The sequence below is a fragment of the Cibotium barometz genome, chromosome 62 (genome assembly GCF_041138505.1).
Source record: "Cibotium barometz isolate CiBa-2024 chromosome 62, ASM4113850v1, whole genome shotgun sequence".
Classification (NCBI taxonomy): Eukaryota; Viridiplantae; Streptophyta; class Polypodiopsida; order Cyatheales; family Cibotiaceae; genus Cibotium; species Cibotium barometz.
This window is the reverse complement of record NC_141107.1, coordinates 4,591,107-4,610,114: the sequence shown is the minus strand read 5'-3', so window position 1 is coordinate 4,610,114 and position 19,008 is coordinate 4,591,107. Positions and strand designations below refer to the sequence as shown.

The following is a 19,008-nucleotide window of genomic DNA, read 5'->3' as shown; positions in this document are numbered from 1 at the left end:
GTTTACCAATAACATGTTCCCAAATACGAGATCCCACATTCTTGAAGATGTGCATGGGATCAAGAAGATGGTTGATCTTAAGATGGGTCCAATATGGTAGCCGAAAAAAATGGAGTACCTACACAAGGGATTGCTCTATGTGATCTTTAATACAATTAGAGACGACACAAAACAAGATTGAAAAACATTACTATACCTGTTCATGCCATCTGGAGGAAGAATATTTGTAGACTCCCAAATACGCTTCCAATCTTTTGCATGAAGTGTTTGTGGAGGAATGTTACTCTTACTAGCAACATATTTAGGATGATCTGACGGGAGAAATCGATGATGATTATCGAATATGGTCTTACACAAACTGTTAGCATACTCATGTACTAACGAAGGGCCACAAACAGGACATGCATGTTTACCCGATGTTTTCAAACCTGTTAAAATATAAATATAAGTTAGAATAATAAAGTCAATAGTTATAATTAATATAGCCAATAGTATAAGAGTAGGGAGGTAATTAGAATTCTTACCAGAACAATCGCTGTATCCTGGAAAGTCATGCATTGTCTACATCAACACTGCTTTTAAGTCGAAATGTCGAGAGGAGGGAGGCCTACTAATGTCCACCACCGCAACACCTCTCCATAGTTTCTCCAACTCATCAATCAACGGTTCAAGATAAACATCCATATGCTTGACTTTATGTTTCCTTGGAATTAGAAGGGATAACATAAGATATCCCTTCTTGATCGCCATTGATGGTGGAAGGTTGTAATTCACCAACACAACTGGCCACACGTTGTATGCGGTGCTTTTGAAACCAAATGGATTCACTCCATCCATGCCTAGGCCAAGTCTCAAGTTTCTGGGCTTTGTTTTAAAGCTGGGCCACTCATCTTCAACACTCATCTTCAATATGCTTCCAAGTAGGAGTGTCTGCGGGAATTCTCCACATGCCATCATCCGATCGATGTGAGGAATGCCATGACATGAGCTCTGCTATGGATTTGCACTTGAACATGTGTTTGATGCGAGGAATTATAGAAAAGTGTTGTAAGACTTTACGAGGTACATCAAAACTCTTCACATCTGTTCTATACCTTGCTTCACCACAAGTGGGACAATGTTGAGTCTCCTTATGCGTCCCACGAAAGAGAATGCAATCATTGATGCATGCATGTATGCGATCATAATCCAATCCTCCAAGAGATGTCACATAGCGCCTCGCTATGTCTCTTGAGATGGGTAGTCTATTCCCCTTTGGAAGCATGTTTGATAATACCCTGCATCCAATATCATCAATTAGTCCTAAACCCCAAACCCTAAATCACTAATTCAAATTTGCAAGTTAGAATGCTTACTTCAATAATGCGTTAAGACTTGCATTGCTCCATCCATAAACTGTTTGTATATTGAGTAGTTCAAGTGAAGCACGTAAAATAGAGAATGTGCACGTAAAATAGAGAATGTGCACCCTTCAAAAATTGGTGTCGATGAAGCCTTGTAAAGATTCTCTTGTTCCATATCATCGTCGTCCATACCTTTGGGATCATCCCTAAAAAGATACCGCACCATATCATCAAACACTTCCTCTTCCACAACTTCGTGGGGTGCAAGGCTATTGTCATCCCTTTCCCACTCATCTCTGACAATAGATCCCGAAGCTCCAGCATCATCTCGTCACGACGCTTTGCGTGCTCTCACCGCGCGTAGGGCACCATGTTGGGGGGTGGTACTGCATCTTGCTTCAATTAGAGTATATATATTACAACTCCATTAATTTAATTTGGATACCATCAGTCATTTGAATACTATCAATTTACATCTACTCACCTCTAAACCTATTTGATTCCATTCTCCATACATGGAAATGTGATTCAAGGTAATTCGACATGCTCGTACAATGCATCCTTGACATCGATTACACATACACTTGATCCTTTGTCCCAACCACACATCACGATTACGATGACGCATTGTCTCATCCTGACCAGAACTGCTTGAGGAGGTTGATGACATCCTATGTACAAAAGAGCAAACACAAAATCATAATCAATTTTTAATGAAAGTATAAAAATTTCTATAAATCGCGTGTAACAATGCGTCTATATCCTTAAAATTGCGTGTATCAACGCGTCTACATCCTTAAAATTGCGTTTATCAGCGCATCTATATCCTTAAAATTACGTGTATCAGCACGGCTACATCCTGCAAATCGCGTGTATAAACGCGGCTACATCCTTAAAATTGCGTGTATAAACGTGGCTGATACACGTAAAAATACACGCACTGTTACACGCGACGACCTGTCTATACCTAAAATAACCCGCCTTCTCCAAATAAACATTTTCAAACTAAGATTTCTTCTCTTTCGTCGTTGCCTCTTCCAACAGAGCACTAAACCTAAGTGCAAGGAGAGCAGACAAGGAGCACACATGGGTGAAGGAAACCAGCCAAAAAGAAGACTCACTTTTTAAGAGGTGAGTCAGTTTGTCCTTTGTCCTGTCTCTTTCCTTCTATTTGTTTATGTTATGGTCTCTTTTCTTTATGCGATTTTCTCCGTCCTTCTCTGGTAGTACTTTTGTGAACGATTGAGTGGGATATTTTTATAAGGACGATTTGTTGGAGGTCGGTCGCTTTCAATTTTTTTTTTTTGCGCAGGCCGAGTGTAGGAATGCGTGTATGCATGTATCTTGTTTGCACAAATGTTCATGTGCATATACATGCATTTTTGGACGGGTGTATACACGCGACTCTGCATTTGTGCTAGCTTGCATTTGTGCTTTGATGCAATCATGTATATACTTTTATTTTTGCAGATTCTTTATGGATCCAGGTTCTTCATCTGATCCATTTGCATATGGCACTTGGATGATGGAGATGCTAAATCATTTTGGGTGCCATCCTGGTCTAGTTGAGCTTACAGAGTACATGTATGCCCATCCCCCTCCTGGATTGTCTGGTATCTATACCCCGCCCCACCCGAGTATCCATGTCACTCCACTGCCGTCTATGCCTACGAGTCCGATGAGATGGCATGCAGCTTCTCCTCTTCCACGCCCACCGAGGAGACATACCCTGTCGTCCCAGACACACTCACGCACACCCTCCCAGGCACCGTCACGTCAGGGCTCACAGCCACCATCACGTACTCCCTCAGAGCCATAGTCACGTAGACAATCCCCCAGTCGTGACTCCACCCGCAGTACAGAGGAGAGCAAACGCCGTAATAGGAAGAGTGGGAGTGGAGGATGTGGCGGCGGATGCTTTGGTGGGGGAGGTAGTAGGGCACGCGGTGAGAGAGGAGATAGAGAGAGAAGAGTTAGAGGAGACAGTGAAGATAAGGAGGAGGTGAGAGAGGTGGAGGGAGTGATCTGCTATGATGTGACGGATAGGGGCGGGGTAGTGATGGATGCGAGGGGGAAAGAGGTAATGGAGTACATGCGTGGGGTAGTTTCAAACTTGTATAGAAATTATTTTATTAGATTTAAAGATCAAAATAGCCGATTAGTTGGGGAGGTGATAGATGCTGTACATAGTCGGTACCCCAATCACCCACATGCGACATTCTCGGATGTATGGGTAAGGATGCGAACAAGGGAGATCTTAAGTAATAAAAGATCTCACCTTAAGAAACTCGCGTACGATGATGGGCTAAATGTAGCTACGGGTGGCTATCCTACCGAGAAACTTGCCACTGTGCACAAACGCGAGTGGAAGGAGGCAAAGAAACGAGCAGAGGGTGGCGTGAAGCGCAGGCAGCATGTGGAGGCACGACGGATCCAGATGGAGACTATTGGATCTTCGCATTTCGGATCTGGCGGTGGCGAGTCATGGGAGACAGAGTTGGTAAGTATCTTGCCACTTTATTTGATTGTTTACTTAATTCATTGATTCTATGATTGTTTTAATCTTACAAATTGTGTTGATTATGATACAACGACGGGTTATGGGGAGGAAGTCCACAGCCCACGATACTGGGTATGCTCACCGGCATAGCAGACGCGACACATGGGCCCTCTTCTCAGAGCCGAGGGACGTATTACGGACGCGCAGTTTGAGATGGCCATGAGACCATACGGTCGACAGGTACTTGAAAACTCTAAACGAATGATTTTGGTTTATTGAATTACATATATATTTATACTTATATACTATATAGTACTTGAACAGGCACAAGCTGCTGCTGCTGCACCTGCTGATGATCTTGCCACTGATGATCCACCCGCCGCCACTACAGAGGGTGGACGTGAGCAATACTCATCGGACATTCTGACCGACGTGAGCAATACTCATCGGACATTCCAACCGATGTGAGCTCATCTGATCATGGAGGGAACAGCGAGTCATCATCTGGGTCTGAGTAGTACTCAGACTTATAGTATCACATTCCATATTGAGGATGTGGTTGTATATATATTTTTGTAACTGAAGCCATGGGCTACTTCGACATATGGACTCCCTTGTATATATGTGTACACATAAAATTTTGATAGTAATATTGAATCGTGAATTGATAGTATTGCATTCATGTCTATCTTGAATCGTGTATTGACAATGTATGCATTCATGTCGTTCTTGTCTTAAATCTTCCTTGTGGATGGTGCAATGCACCCAAAAAAAAAATCCAGAGAGTGCTATTGGGTGCTGGAATGCTGGAACAGTATTCAGGTACCAAATAGCACTCTCTGGATATTTTTTTTTGCTCTCTGTTCACGTGTATAGACGCGTCAACTCTGGAAAAGTCGCATGTATATACGCGGATACTCTAAAATGCGCGTGTATAGATGCGTCAACTTTGGAAAAGCCGTGTGTATATACGCGGATACTCTGTGAAATGCGCGTGTATAAGCGCAGCTAAACTGACAAAACGCGTGTATACGCCCGTGTATCAGCACGTCTGATTGTTTCTATACACGCGCTTTTACACGCATGTCTCTGGCTGCGATGATACACGCGCTGATATACGGGCCCATTACTTTTTTTTCACAAGTCATTTTTAGCGGCTAGGAGAGAGTGAGAGAGAGAGAGAGAGAGAGAGAGAGAGACTTGGTGCAAGCCACTATAAAAATCTGTGTAGCATCCTCAATCCCTGTGTGCACCGAGCCCAGCTAGTCGAAGCTGGAGAGTAGTGCACTTATAATCACCTCCTGCTCTCCCAGCCCAGCCACACGTACTCTCTTTTATCGATTTGCATCACAGTACTTCGGGTGTTTAATTACTGTAAACCTTTGCTGGACTAGCTCTTGCGCCCGACTAGCTATGTTGGCCATTGGCCCTCTCTGATGTCTCTTCGATGTCTCTTCGACTCTCCTCCCCAACTCGACCTCTTCTCCTGCACCATCCATGCTACTTATAACCCTTTTGGGAATGGTTTTGGTCTCCCTTGCCATCCTTCACCTCACCCGCCCCAAGCTCAAACTCCCTCCTGGCCCCCTTGCACTCCCCATATTTGGCAACTGGTTCCAAGTGGGGAATGATCTCAACCATAGAAACCTCTCTGACCTCGCCAAGAAGTTTGGGCACATTTTCCTTCTGAGGATGGGCCAAAGGAACCTTGTGGTGGTGTCGTCTCCTGAGCTTGCCAAGGAGGTTCTCCACACACAAGGGGTAGAGTTTGGCTCCCACTCTCACAATGTCGTCTTGGACGTTTTCACGGGGAAAGGCCAGGACATGGCGTTCACTGAATATGGCGACCACTGGAGAAAGATGAGGAGGATCATGACTGTCCCCTTCTTCACTAACAAAGTTGTGTAGCAATCCAGAGCCTGCTGGGAAGACGAAATCGATCATGCCATTGCCGACCTCAAAGCCCGCCCTGAGGCCTCCACCACCGGTGTTGTCATCAGACGAAGACTGCAATTGCTCATGTACAACAACATGTACCGCCTCATGTTCAACAAGAGGTTTGAGACAGAGGACGATCCCATCTTCAAGCAGCTCAAGAAGCTGAATGGGGAGAGGAGTAGGCTTTCACAGAGCTTTGACTTCAATTATGGTGATTTCATCCCGATTCTGAGGCCTTTCATGAGGGGTTATCTTGCATTGTGCAAGGAGGTGAAGGAAGAGCGTCTCCAGCTCTTCAAAGAGTGCTTCATAGACGAGCGTCAAAGGTATTTTAAAGCAGTATACTATTGTAGAATATGTTAAAATATGAGGTGAATGATGATTAGGGGTTCTAATCAGCTAATCACGAAAATTTACTGGGCCTTGATTCTTATTGTATTGTGATCTTGGTTCAGGAAATTGAGGAGCTCCAAGGCCATGAATATTGATCTGAAGTCTGAGGAGAAGTGTGGCATCGATCACATTTTGGATGCGCAGAAGAATGGGGAAATCAATGAGGACAATGTGTTGTACATTGTGGAGAACATTAACGTGGTAGGTATAAAAACTGAATTCAGTGGCATTATATGTTGTGTACTAATTATTAAGCGGGTGATGATCAGGTGAGGTCGCGAGCCTCGGATCATGCAGAGAGAGTTGGTAATTAGTTTTTTTTTCCGGAAAAACGATCCTTCTATTAGTTAATGAGAAAACGCCATAAGGCTACAAAGCTCACCTCGCAAGGAGGGATAAAAAACACAGTGAACGCCTGAGCTCCATCCCTGTGGTGGCTGGCCGCTCTCTGGGGGGGCTACCTAGTAGTACATGTGGGAGGTGAGAAAAGCCAAACTGGAGGCCTATAGTGCCAAGTGACATCCTCGCCCCTCACGGTGAGGAAAGGGCCAAGCTGCCAAGTGCGGAGGAAAGCCTTGCGGCGCCCTCTCATGCGATTTTAGTTGCCCTGGAGTTTCCCCCACCAGTGTCCAAGTGTAAATGATGTCCACCCAGAGGGCCTGTATGACCTCCGCCGGTGGAGTCGCCTTGCGGTCAATGGCCTCCCTGCATATCGGGCTCTCCATATGTGCCAAGCCGTCATGCTACTGATCATCTCCCATCTGTGCGCCAGACCCCCTCCTGAGGGGCTGCCGAAGAGAAGTCTGGCGTCGGAACCACTGCCATCGCCCTGTCAGAGACCTGGATGGTCGCACTGCTAGGGACGTCCTCATATCCAAGGGCCGGGCCGCTGTCCGTGGCCCAAGCCACTGCACCCCACGTCACCAGCATCTCACCTGGTGAGCCTGCAAAAACCATCCTGAGAGCGCGCTGCCAGACCTGCTGTGTCTGTGGGCAATCCCATAAGCAGTGCCGCTGCGACTCCTGTGCATGGCCGCACCGAGGGCAGGACGCTGGGTGTCTGCCAAAAGCTAGCCAAGCCCCCACAGCTAGTCCTCTATGCGCTGTGAGCCAGAGAAAAAGCGTCACCTTTCGGGGCCGGAAGCTGGCCCAAAGGCGCTGCCAGAAGTCCCTAAGAAAGGCAAGGGAGAGCCCCTATCGGCCGCCAATGCTCGGCCGCCGCCCGCCGGGGTGCTCGCTATCCTATGCCTCTGAATCCGTCGCCCCAGCCTCGCTATGTACTGAAAAAAGGGGATGCCTGGGCTGGTAGGGGCCGAGTAGGGATCTCGCCAAAACCACTCACCTGGATCCCACTGAATAAGAGGCCTGCTGTCCCAAGCCCATAATCTCCAAGAACAGTCCTCCCCTATTGAGGCAGGTGAGGGGTCTACATGCCACTGTCTCTGATGAAAGCCGACCACCCGTACCCTCTGAAGAATACAACCCTGGAGCCCATCCAAATCTAGTCGTGTCCTCTGAAGATGGCCACCCTCTCCCACCTCGAAAGTGAGTGGGGCAACTCTCTCCGCTGTGCCGCAGACTGCTAGAAGGATCTCATGCTGAGTAAAGACACCCATCCACTGTGGAGGTGGAGGGTCCTGTACTGGGGTCCGCCACTCCCGGGGGATGGCCGCCTCAATGTCCTGTCTCATCAACTCTCTGCCCCTCATCCCACTGAGTCTCCTCTCTTGAGCCTCTAGAGGCAGCTCTGCTGAAACATATCCAGTCATCTAGGGACTGGGCTGGGCCGGAGCTCAACGGGCCCCACGACACGTGAGACCGCGATCCAACCATTGGGAAGTCGAATCAAGGGGTTCCAGATCAATGGCTGCCTCAGGCGCTCCTCATCCGTGCCCGGGGGAGTCTGGAAGAGTGACGGCCTCAGATGTGCCCAGGCCCTCAGAAGGCTAGCTGCAAAACGCTCCTCGAAGCCAAGGCCCACTCCTTTGGATTGCTGCTCTGTAAAGATCCACCTGATGCTGGGGGTCCAGGGGCCGCTAAGAGAAGGAGTGCGGCTGAGCATCCTGGAAACAAGAAACTCCTTCCACGGCTCAGCGCGCCTGGCAGGAGGCCACGAACTACCAACTTGCCAAGCAAAGCTCGGCTTTGGCAAATAGGATCAACAATGCCCAGGCCGCCTCTCTCCCTCGGCTGAGTGATCACAGCCCATGTCACCTTGGCCCTGGCGGGCCGCCCGTCACCACCGGACCAAAGAAAGTTCCTGATGAGCCTCTGCACACCTGGCCAATGCACGCCCGAGAGAAGGCCCAGCAAGAAGTGATGTACCACATGGTAGCAAGCAGAACCTGGTTGGCCACAACTACTCGGCCAGCCAGAGATAAACGAGCGTTACTCCAATACAGAAGCTTCTTCCGAATGCTCAGAAGAAGGGGGGCTATCTGCTGCTCCGGAGATATGTCAATGTCCACATAGTATCCCAAATAACGCACTGTAGTGCCGAGGGGCAGCCACTGAAAACCATCAACTGGCCTCCAAGTCGGGGGGGCATAGAACTGACCCACAACAAAAACGACTTGTGCAAGTTGATCAAAGCGCCCGAAGATTTACAAAACCTGTCCATGGCTGAGGCGAAGCGGCGGAGGTTCTCCTCACCTCCCTGAAGATAGACAGCAGTGTCATCCGCAAACTCCGAGTCTAGGAGATCCTCCGAGGTGCGGATGGAAAGCTGGAGGCCCCGCAAACCTGTATCCTGTGCTGTCAAAAAAGTGCTCATGGCCTCCGCCACAAAAAGAAAAAGAAAGGGCGCCAAGGGGCACCCCTGCCGCACCGAGCGCGAGAGCTGGAACCTCTCTCCACGCACGCCCTGTATCAGCACCTGGCTATGAGCCGATGTGTAGAGTGCAGAGACCCCACGGATCCACTGAGGGGGGAAGCCCATCCTCTCCATAGTGCCTTCCAAGAAGGCCCAGTCCACCCAAGTGCCACCTCTATCACAAGCCCACTCATCAATGTAAAACCTGTCTCGATGCGGGAAAGGTTAACTCCTGTGGCCCGTCTATCCGAGCGCAAGAAAGATAGACTCCCCTGCAACCTGCCAAACTCCAGGAGAGTCCACGGATCCTGGCCTCTCACCTGCAGCACTAGTTCCTCCCAGGCGGTGAGCTCCGGCCCATGGATGGTCTCCTGGCTGCCCCCCATCCTGTTGCAATCCCCTCCTAGCCACCAACAGTGGTCTGCCCCAAGGGGAGGGACTGCCTAATGGTGCTCCAGAACTCGGCTCTCCCAGAAGTTGAGGAAGCCAATGCGGTCTTCCCCAACCCGAAGGATGATCCACTGCGCTCGACCCTGGACTAGAGTGCCAGAGTCCACAACCTTGGATAGAAGCTGCTCGCTGACTGAGATACATACTCCACCCTGGTTCCCCTGGGAGCCATATGCCGGTGACCAAAAAGTGTGGCTCCTGCTTGGCAAGATCTTCCCGCAGGTGCGGGTACGCCTGGCAGAAAGGTGGTGCTCCTGGATGAAAAGGATTTCTATGGGTCCTCCAACGAGAGCCCTCTAGATCTCCTGGCGAAGTCTGCCCCGACCAATGTAGCAGCGATGTCCACCGAGACCCTGGATGTTCCATGAGAGGATCCTCATGGATGAGCTATGGCAAGTGAAGCAGCCGCCACTGGCTCACCCCTCTCAGAGCCGGCCCGGATGATCTGCCCTCCACTCTGTGAGTCTTGGGCGCCGGCTTGGAGGGAGAATAGTCACTGTCTGTCCGGGTGCGGAGTCTCTCCAAAAAGAGGGTGACCTGTCTCTGTGTCCAGCCCCACTCCGCCTTCGCCCTGTCCAGGGCATAGGCGTGAGACCAATCCTCTGCATATATGTATCTAAAGGTAGGCTGCACCCTCGGGGCGGCATGGAGGAGAATCAGTAGCACCGCCTCAACTGAAGTGTGGACCAGATCCGCCCGCCAATCTCCTATACCAAACAAGCTCATGCGGGCTGAGTGTAATCGGGTCTGCAATAGGTCCGTGAGCCCCAAGTCATTGAAGTGGTAAGAAAACTCCAGTATCTGATCACGCAAAACTTCCTCTACAGAGTTGCAATCCCATGCTGTATCTGGGGCAACACTGAGAGGAAAGGAGAAGGCCACCATGCTGCTCACCCCACTGAAGGAGAACGAGAGGGATGGCACACCACGCAAACTCGCAAGGGCGCGACCAGTGTCTCGAACGGGCCAGCATCCAGCTGGAGGCACCTGAAAAAACTGTAATCCATTGGTAGCCCCATCACTCGCGGGGCCTCCCCAGGGGAGGCAAGAGAGAACTCTGTGGCGGGTGAAGCTAGGATCGCCATCTCCACCGGCCCGGAGTGACGGTGGAACAGTCGCTGGACTGACCCAGCTGCACAGTGCGGCCCGAGATCTTCAGGAATCTGCTCCAAGGAGGGGGCAGGGCCCCCCGCGGGGGGAGGCGGGAGCGGGGTCTCCACGTGGGAGGCTCCACCAGCGGCCTCACGGGCACTGAGTCTGAATCCTCGTCCATCGGGGTGGGACCTACTGGCCGCCTATCCCTGACTGGAGCATAAGTGTGGGTAGGTGCCTGTACGCCAGCCGGAGTCGCTGTACGCGAGCCTGTGCTGCCTGCTAGTGTCTGCGGTCCCTGCGGGCCGGGCGTTTCCACCGGCGAAGCTCCTGCCATCCGCCAACCTCCTGGGTCTGCGCGCGGCATCCTCCGCCGGGGCCTGCTCGTCAGATGATGGCGCCTGCTGCTGGCGAGCCAGGGATGTCCGGTCTCTGAGGTGGATGGCCACCCCTCGGGTCTCCTGCAGGGGGTCCAGAGGCGGCATAGCGTGAAGGATGAACCCCCTTGCGGGGACAGGTGCGTGCGAGATGGCCCATCTCCCGACATGTGTAAGACTGGCCGGGGAGGCCTGAATACTCCACGCGCTGTATCAGATGTCCTCGAGAAAGACAAGGGAGGAGGATCGTCTTCGGGAGGGACTCCGGTGACGGAACAACACGAATGGACGGGAGTCCTGCTGCCCGAGCAATCACTGAAGCCGCTGTCTGAGGTGTCTCCACCACCTGCCCGAACGCCTTGCCAATGGATGACAAGAGGGGCAAGTACTCCCTACGGAGTCCAGGAAAGCAGATAGTGACGGGGAAACCTGTCGCGCCTGCTAGCGGGTCAGAAGCGGGGTCGAAACCATGAGTCCATCGCGCCAGGAACGCCCGGGATGAGCGGAGGGCAATGGGGCTCCGAGCGAGCACCATCTGAGCTGCCTGGGGGGACTCGAAATCCACCTGGTAGTAGCCACGTCCCAGAAAATCTACGCTGACGATCTTGGCGGGCACGCCCACAAGGTTGCCTTGCAGAAGGTCGCGAAGCTCTCTCCGCATCGGACGGCTACCCACTATCTTGCAGACCAACGAGGAGGCCTCAAGAGCGGATATTGTGGAAACAAACAACTGAAGATCTTCAGCTGTGAACTCCAGACGGAGACCGGAATCGGCAGGGGTAGTCGGAGCGGCTTCCATGGAGTCCTCCAGAGGGAAAAGGAGGCGAGGGGGGTAGAGAGGCGGGGGAAGAGATGTCGGGGGGGAATGGCGGGGGAGGCAGCGCGGAACGAGGCGGAGGAGGAGAAGGCGGGGGGAAAGAAGGCGGGGGAGGAAACGAGGAAGGAGGCGGGGGAGCGATAGCGGGGGAGGATGCGAGGCAGAAGGCGGGGGAGAGATGGCGAGGAAGGGCGCAATGAAGGAGGCGGGGGAGAGGACGGAGGAGAAAGCGGGGGACTGGCGGGGGGAGAGGGGGGCGTGACGGCGAGAAGCAGCGGGGGGGGGGGGGGGGGGGGGGGGGGGGGGGGGGGAGCTCGCAGGCAAAGTCGTCAGTCCAAAGAGCAGCACATTACAATAGCTTTTCCTTTAGTTGGTAATTAGTTGGTCATGACGCACTAGTAATTGATAGCGTCTAATTTGTATGTGCTAGTAATTATAATTCACGACGTTGCGCCTTGCTGCATGATTGCGGAGTATAAGATCATGAGAGCTGATTAAGATCATACGACGTCCACCTTAAATATAGCTACATGATACTGGGTTGACAATATATATATATCTTGTATATTAATTCTGCATGTATGTAGTGCTGCAGCTATTGAGACGACTCTATGGTCCGTTGAATGGGGCATAGCGGAGCTGGTGAACCACCAAGACATACAGCAGAAGGTGCGAGAAGAGATGGAGAGGGTGCTAGGCAAGGGCGTCGCATTGACAGAACCAGACATCCCCAAGCTGCCCTACCTGCATGCGGTGGTGAAGGAGACGATGAGGCTTCGCATGGCGATACCGCTGATGGTGCCGCACATGAACCTCAAGCCGGCCAAGCTTGGTGGCTACGACATACCGGCCGAGAGCAGAATCGTCGTGAACTCTTGGTACTTGGCAAACAACCCCGCCATGTGGGACAAGCCGGAGGCGTTCGACCCGCGGAGGTTCTTGGGCCCTGACATCAAAATCGATGCCACCGGTAACGATTTCCGATTCTTGCCCTTCGGTGTCGGCCGTAGGAGCTGCCCGGGCATCGTCCTCGCCATGCCCATCCTCGCCCTCGTCCTCGGCCGCCTCATCCAATCGTTCCACCTCCTCCCACCGCCTGGCCAATCCAAAGTCGACACCTCCGAGGAGGGCGGCCAGTTCAGCCTCCACATCGCCAACCACTCCGTCGTCGTCTGCAAACCCCTCTAAGGGCGGCGGCGGCTAAATATACCCAAGATCTCTCTACAGAATAATTTTTTTTCTTAAAATCACCGTGAACCCCTATAGGGGTTGAGAATAAGTGAAATGTTTAAAGTTAATAGACACTACCCCTATTCTCAACCCTATAAGTGAAATGTTTAAAGTTAATAGATACTACGCAAATATATATCTAGCGGCCTACGGCGGAGTAGAGCTTTGGGAGTCCGCATGTAATTTTGGGTGTAGACCAAAGCGGAGCAGAGCTTCATCCTCAATTCAATTTCTTATTGATTGAACAAGAATAGAAAGGGGTGATTAAGATTCATAATCCTAATTAATGATGTTTATGCAAGTGATTCAGTGCGTTTTGATTATTTTCTGTAAATTTTTCATGCTTCTAAGCAATCCCAACAATGCATGGAAAATTATACATGCTGGAACAAAAATTAATTTTCCCACTCTAAATGTTTTCAGAGTGTGTTACAATCCTAATAACAAATAAGCTATTTCTTGATTAAATGCAATGAAATCTAAGCCTTGTGGTAAGCTTTAAAGTCCTACAAATCATAATAAAACCAAGGTTTTTCCCTTCCAAGTACGAAACTATAATGCAAACAAGCTTCAAAACGAAAATGAAAAACAATAACTTAAGGCTCAGAGAGGGCTTGATACATTTGATTCCCAAGGAGATCATTTGATACATTTGATAACTTAAGGCTCACAGAGGGCTTGATACATTTGATTCCCAAGGAGGGTGGTGATAGATTGGAGATCCGGTAGTGCGCAGAGGCGATTACTAGGTGGAGTTTGACTTTCTAGCAGCTTCAGAATGAGTCATGCAACTGAGCCCCCTTGCATTGCGTACGGCCCACGACTTCTTTGCGCAGTGGTAGCATGGCTTTGACCCTACATCGGACCCTTTAGCTCGCGTGTCGGGCTTAGTTTGCTTCCCCGGCCTTAGGAAGGAATACCTCCCTGTTCTCACGATGATTGCTGGTGCCATCGGGGGAGCGATGGAATCCCCCCCACTGCTACCTCGATACTCGATCGAGGAGCCAAGATTCCATTCCTTTGCATGTGTGTTGTCTCACCGGATTCAGTACCTCATGTTATATCTGTTCCATGCCTTCGGGGGGTAATCTCGTCCTTCGCGAGTGGAGTATTCAGGCCTTCTAGGCTAACGTTTCATTTGTAGGCAGATGGGACACCTGGCCAGAGCTTTCCCTTGGCACCAGTCTAGGAGACCACCTCCTATGGTTCCCCCCCCCTTTCCCATCCACAACCTCACTAGTGACTCCGCATAGGCGTCCTCTCCCACTGAACCCCGGACATGGCCATCCAGTCTGCCGTCGGTCCACAGGCATTACAGCCTACGTGACATTACCCCCCCTTAAGAAGAGTTTTCGTCCTCGAAAACAAACTGGGGAAACCTTTTGGAAATTGCACTACAGCGTTCCCAGGTTGCCACCTCCTCATCCCTATCTGTCCATTTAACAAGTATCTCCTGGTACACTTTATGTCGGGTTTGTCTGTCTCGATACCCAAGAATCCTTTCCGGTTCATGTGGTATCTTTGGTGGCTCTATCAAGTCCACCAAAATCTCGAGAAACTGCGTTCTCTAACCCGTGAACTGATTTTCAGTTTACTGACATGGAAGACAGGATGGACTTGAGAACTCTCCGGTAACTCAAGTTTATATGCTACGTCCCCAATCTTCTTAAGGATTTTAAAAGGACCACAATATCTCGGAGAAAGTTTATCACACTTTCCCGTTTTCATGGTTTCTGACTGCGCAAGAACCTTGAGAAATACAAAGTCACCTTCTGCAAAGGTCACCTTCCTTTATCCGCGTAAGTTTTAGCGCGATCCTGAGCGCTACGAATGCTCTCTCATGCGGCTCTGAACATATCATTCATATCTTCAAGGAAATCCTTGACAGATTGAATCTTCTCCTTTTTTAGGCCTACAGCCATCGGAGATCTCGGCTGGAATCCATACATTAACATGAATGGTGTAAATCCAGTCGTTCGCTGAATGCTTGGAGTTGTTATAAGCAAACTCCGATATGGGAAAATATTTTTCTCAATTTGATTGTTTCTTACTTACATAAGAATGTAACATATCCTCTAGAATTTGGTTAACTATGTCAGTTTGACCATCAGACTCCGGATGATCTGCCATACTCATACTCAGAGTAGTATCCAGCCTTTTGAAGACTTCCCTCCCAAAGTGGCTGTTGAACTTTCTATCTCTATCTGACACTATATCTACGGGCAGGCCATATAGCTTGTAGAGATGTTCAATAAAGAGTTTTGCCAACTCTGGCGTTTTTACAGTTTTCTTCGTGGCAATAAACTTTGCCATTTTAGTTAACCTGTCCACTACCACCCCGACCGAGTCATTCCCTCGTCTTGGGTAAAACCGGTAATGAAATCCTTGGAAATGTTTTCCCATTTCCCTTGAGGAATCTCCGGCGAATGGAGTAGTCCTCCAACTTTAAGACGTTCATGTTTATTGACCTGGCACTTACTGCATTTCAGCACATAAGTCTGGACGTTCTTAAACAAACTAGGCCAATAAAACTGTCTTTTTACTAGTGCATAGGTCTTCTGAATCCCAGGATGACCCGCACTTGGACTATCAAAACTATACCCTGAAGGCTTGGCTAGCCTCTCCGGACTAACTCTCGCCTCGCTACCTGCCGCACCTACTACGGCCAGTCTCTCCGGACTAGCATTACGTGCTGGCGAGGAAGGTGGGCGAGGCTGTGACAAAGTGCGTACGCGTACAGCGCGCCAGACCTCTGTAAAGACAGGATCATGCTCAAACAAGCCATGATTTGGTATTTCAACCAAAACCTTAAGGCAAATTTCATGCCTTGATTTTGCATCATGTCATTAGCACAGAAGCTAATGTACTGGAGAGTACTCTAGTAGCGCAAGTTCTTAGACCATGCTACTAGATATTTATAGACTACGCTACCATGTTGCATCACCAACTTGTTAAAACTTCTCCTTGGAAAGCTCTACGGCCATAGGAGAAATAAACTAGAGTCAATCTAATCATGCATCACAAGGATTAGTTCCAAAGTTGAGAGATACTTTCTCTCTTAGAGTAACATCTTTGCACAAGCATATGCTCTAGAATCTTGTTGAGTTTCTAACTACCATCAATCTACGGATGGTTAAACTCCACTCTAACTCAGAGTAAATGTAACTTTTTTGAAGATTTCCCTTCAAATATAACAATCAAACTTCCTATCTCGTATGCCATACTATATATGCGGGCAGACCATATAGTATGTGGAGATGTTTGATAAAGATTCTTGCACCACTACGGGTGTCTAGAGTTACATCTAATCACTTACAACTCCTTGTTGCTATTACCAGACACATCCCTTCAAGTATTGTCTGGACTCACACAACTATTCCAGTTTATGTGATATTTGAGGATATCCCTCCTTTCCCTTAAGAAAGGTTTTTGTCCTCAAAAACTCTACTCTCAAGCGGACTACGCGCTAGCGTCATAGGTCCAAGAACAAATCTAGACCGTGTTTAATATCATATGTTATATTCTTGAGTCCTTCCAAGAAACTTTTAAACATCTTGCAACGAAGATGTGGTATAGTGTCTACGCACATATGGTGGTACTATTGATAAACTGCTTTGCAACAGATCAGTGGTTTCACACTTGTAACAAAGTGCTTCATTGTTGCATATTATTACCCTTCATAAGCGGTTACACACTTATGAATTATTTGGGTGGGTTGTACCATCTATCAAGAAAAATTCCAAACTACTAATAACCACATTATCAATCCACAGATAATGACTGATCTTGCTGCTGCGAAGCCATAGGTTGCTAGATAATTGATGGTAATTACACAAGCCCAATGTCTCATTACATCATACATTCAATATAAATGCAAACATCACAGTACTTCGTGATGATGAACTTAGGAATTTCATCCTATCCCTGTTTGGTGTTGATATGAAGTATAACTATGAGAACATTATTTGCTGCCTCCTCATTATAGCGGCAAAGCTACCTACCCATCATAGGTGGCAATCTCTACCAAGCTATAACCAATGACAAGCAAATAAACAAGTACTCTTGTAAGAACTTCATAACCATATCTCACACCAAACTCATAATCACTATGGATTAAATGCCAGGGCTTGTAAAATTGAATGTTGTCTGATAGGTAGAGGGGATCATCAAACTACGGATGACCTTGACAACTCACTAGGACTAGTGATGTGTAACTTTTAAGTTACTCCACTTTCTTGCTTATTCCATACCATCGAACAAATCGGTCCCTCGATTTGAGCAACGTCAACATATTTATGAGTACCTCGATACTCATGGATTGTGGTTCGGTAATTTAAAATGTTGATCTAGAGTATCTTTCACTCGAGTATCTTAATTTTATTAGCAGCTATGTATTAGTAGTGAGTAACTACGTATTCACTATCATTACACTAGTAGCTCCATACTAGTCTGTGAGTAACTCTGTACCCAATGGCGTACCTCCCCCGAGTTGGAGTACCATATACAATCATCTATAACAAGATGCTTAAGTCACCTGTGCTAAGAAGTGACTACACAAATTGACCCCTCCATTGCACATTGCAGTACAATTTCTGGTATTACAATACGAATTTTTGGACGTCCTTATCATAGAGGTCAACTTAAAAACTAGTGCATAGGTCTTGTGGAGTCTCGGCTGACCTAACCACACCACTGGTGACTTCCTACAAAAAATGGGCGCCGAAGTCAGTGTACTTTAACTCCGTAAAGTACATGGTCTTCATCTATCATCTATGGAAAGTTGTAAAACATTCCTGCGATGGATTTTTATCACTCTAAAATTATTGTGCACTATTTTAGTGTGAAGAGCTTTTTTCCTGGGTACCATGGTTCACCCCAAGCTCATCTTTTGCTAAATTCTCCGATTTAACAAAAGATATGTCTGCCTGCGAACACTCCAGTTCAGCCCCAGACTTTGAGTTTACTTCTTAACACTCTGGTTAAGTCAAAACTCACTAGATACAGTAGGATTTACCACTAAGCTCTCCAGCTTAGCCTTCTATCCTAACTCAGCTCGAGTTTATGTACACTACATATGTCGGATCCGATACTAACAACACAACCAGGCTCATCTGGAGTGAGATACTACTCACTATTGCCATGTAAAACCTTATTAAATCCATGGAATGCTCCACTCATTCCCAAGGAGTCATAGGACTTATAGGGTTTACACGCACATGAACTTTGTAAGCAAAATAGCCTGTCATGCAATATTACAATTGCTTATATAGGAAAGTAATATATTTCCCAAATTCATATGGTAGCAGCTAAAATGTGCTTATGTTGAACATAGGCAAGACTACGCTTGCAAAATGCTATAGGGCGTCCCCCATGCATGAAACTGTCCAACCAAACTAGTCTTACTGCTAACCTCTAGATTTAGATCACTCCGGAACTAAATCACTCTGTTAGCACTAGTACACCATCATGGTCTTGCTACCTAGAGCTTCTCCGAACTCTGTAACTGGGTTTTATCCCAGCTTATGGCTCTATTGGTAATTTTCAAAGTTCAAATTTTATCTTGTACACTTTATCACTACAGACAAGTGTACATACAGACCTGCCAAAGAGTCAAGTTACATGCACAAGCCTTGGCGTCCCATTCCACCAAGACTACAATCGATTTTGTGAGAATTTGATGTCCCATACCATCAAATTACCACCAAACCAATTGATGTGACATATAAAAAGGCTCTTTCCCCTCTCGAAAGATCACCACAAACTCTCGAGCAGTGGGATGTCGACGCATGGCAATAAAAGAAGAGAAAACCATGCTAGTAAGTTTAAGAACAGTTCTCTTCGATCACTTCTATAAGGGCATTGAGCATTACATCTCAAGACTATACCCCTTCAGATTTACCTTTGATTTGTACAAATCAATCCTAAATCTGCTATTATTATCTAGGCGTATGCTAATCCTTCAGATTAGTACTCCTAGATAAACCAAATTGAGTACTGCTAGCAGCACTGCTAGGCCCTTTATCCCAAGTAATATACACCTTAGGGATTACTTTTAC

General features: G+C 48.2%; 1 pseudogene; it reads left to right on the top strand.

Moving 5' to 3' along the window:
* The first annotated feature begins 5,340 nt into the window (after window positions 1-5,340).
* LOC147604051 (trans-cinnamate 4-monooxygenase-like) lies at window positions 5,341-12,970 on the top strand (annotated as a pseudogene).
* The last annotated feature ends 6,038 nt before the right edge of the window (window positions 12,971-19,008 follow it).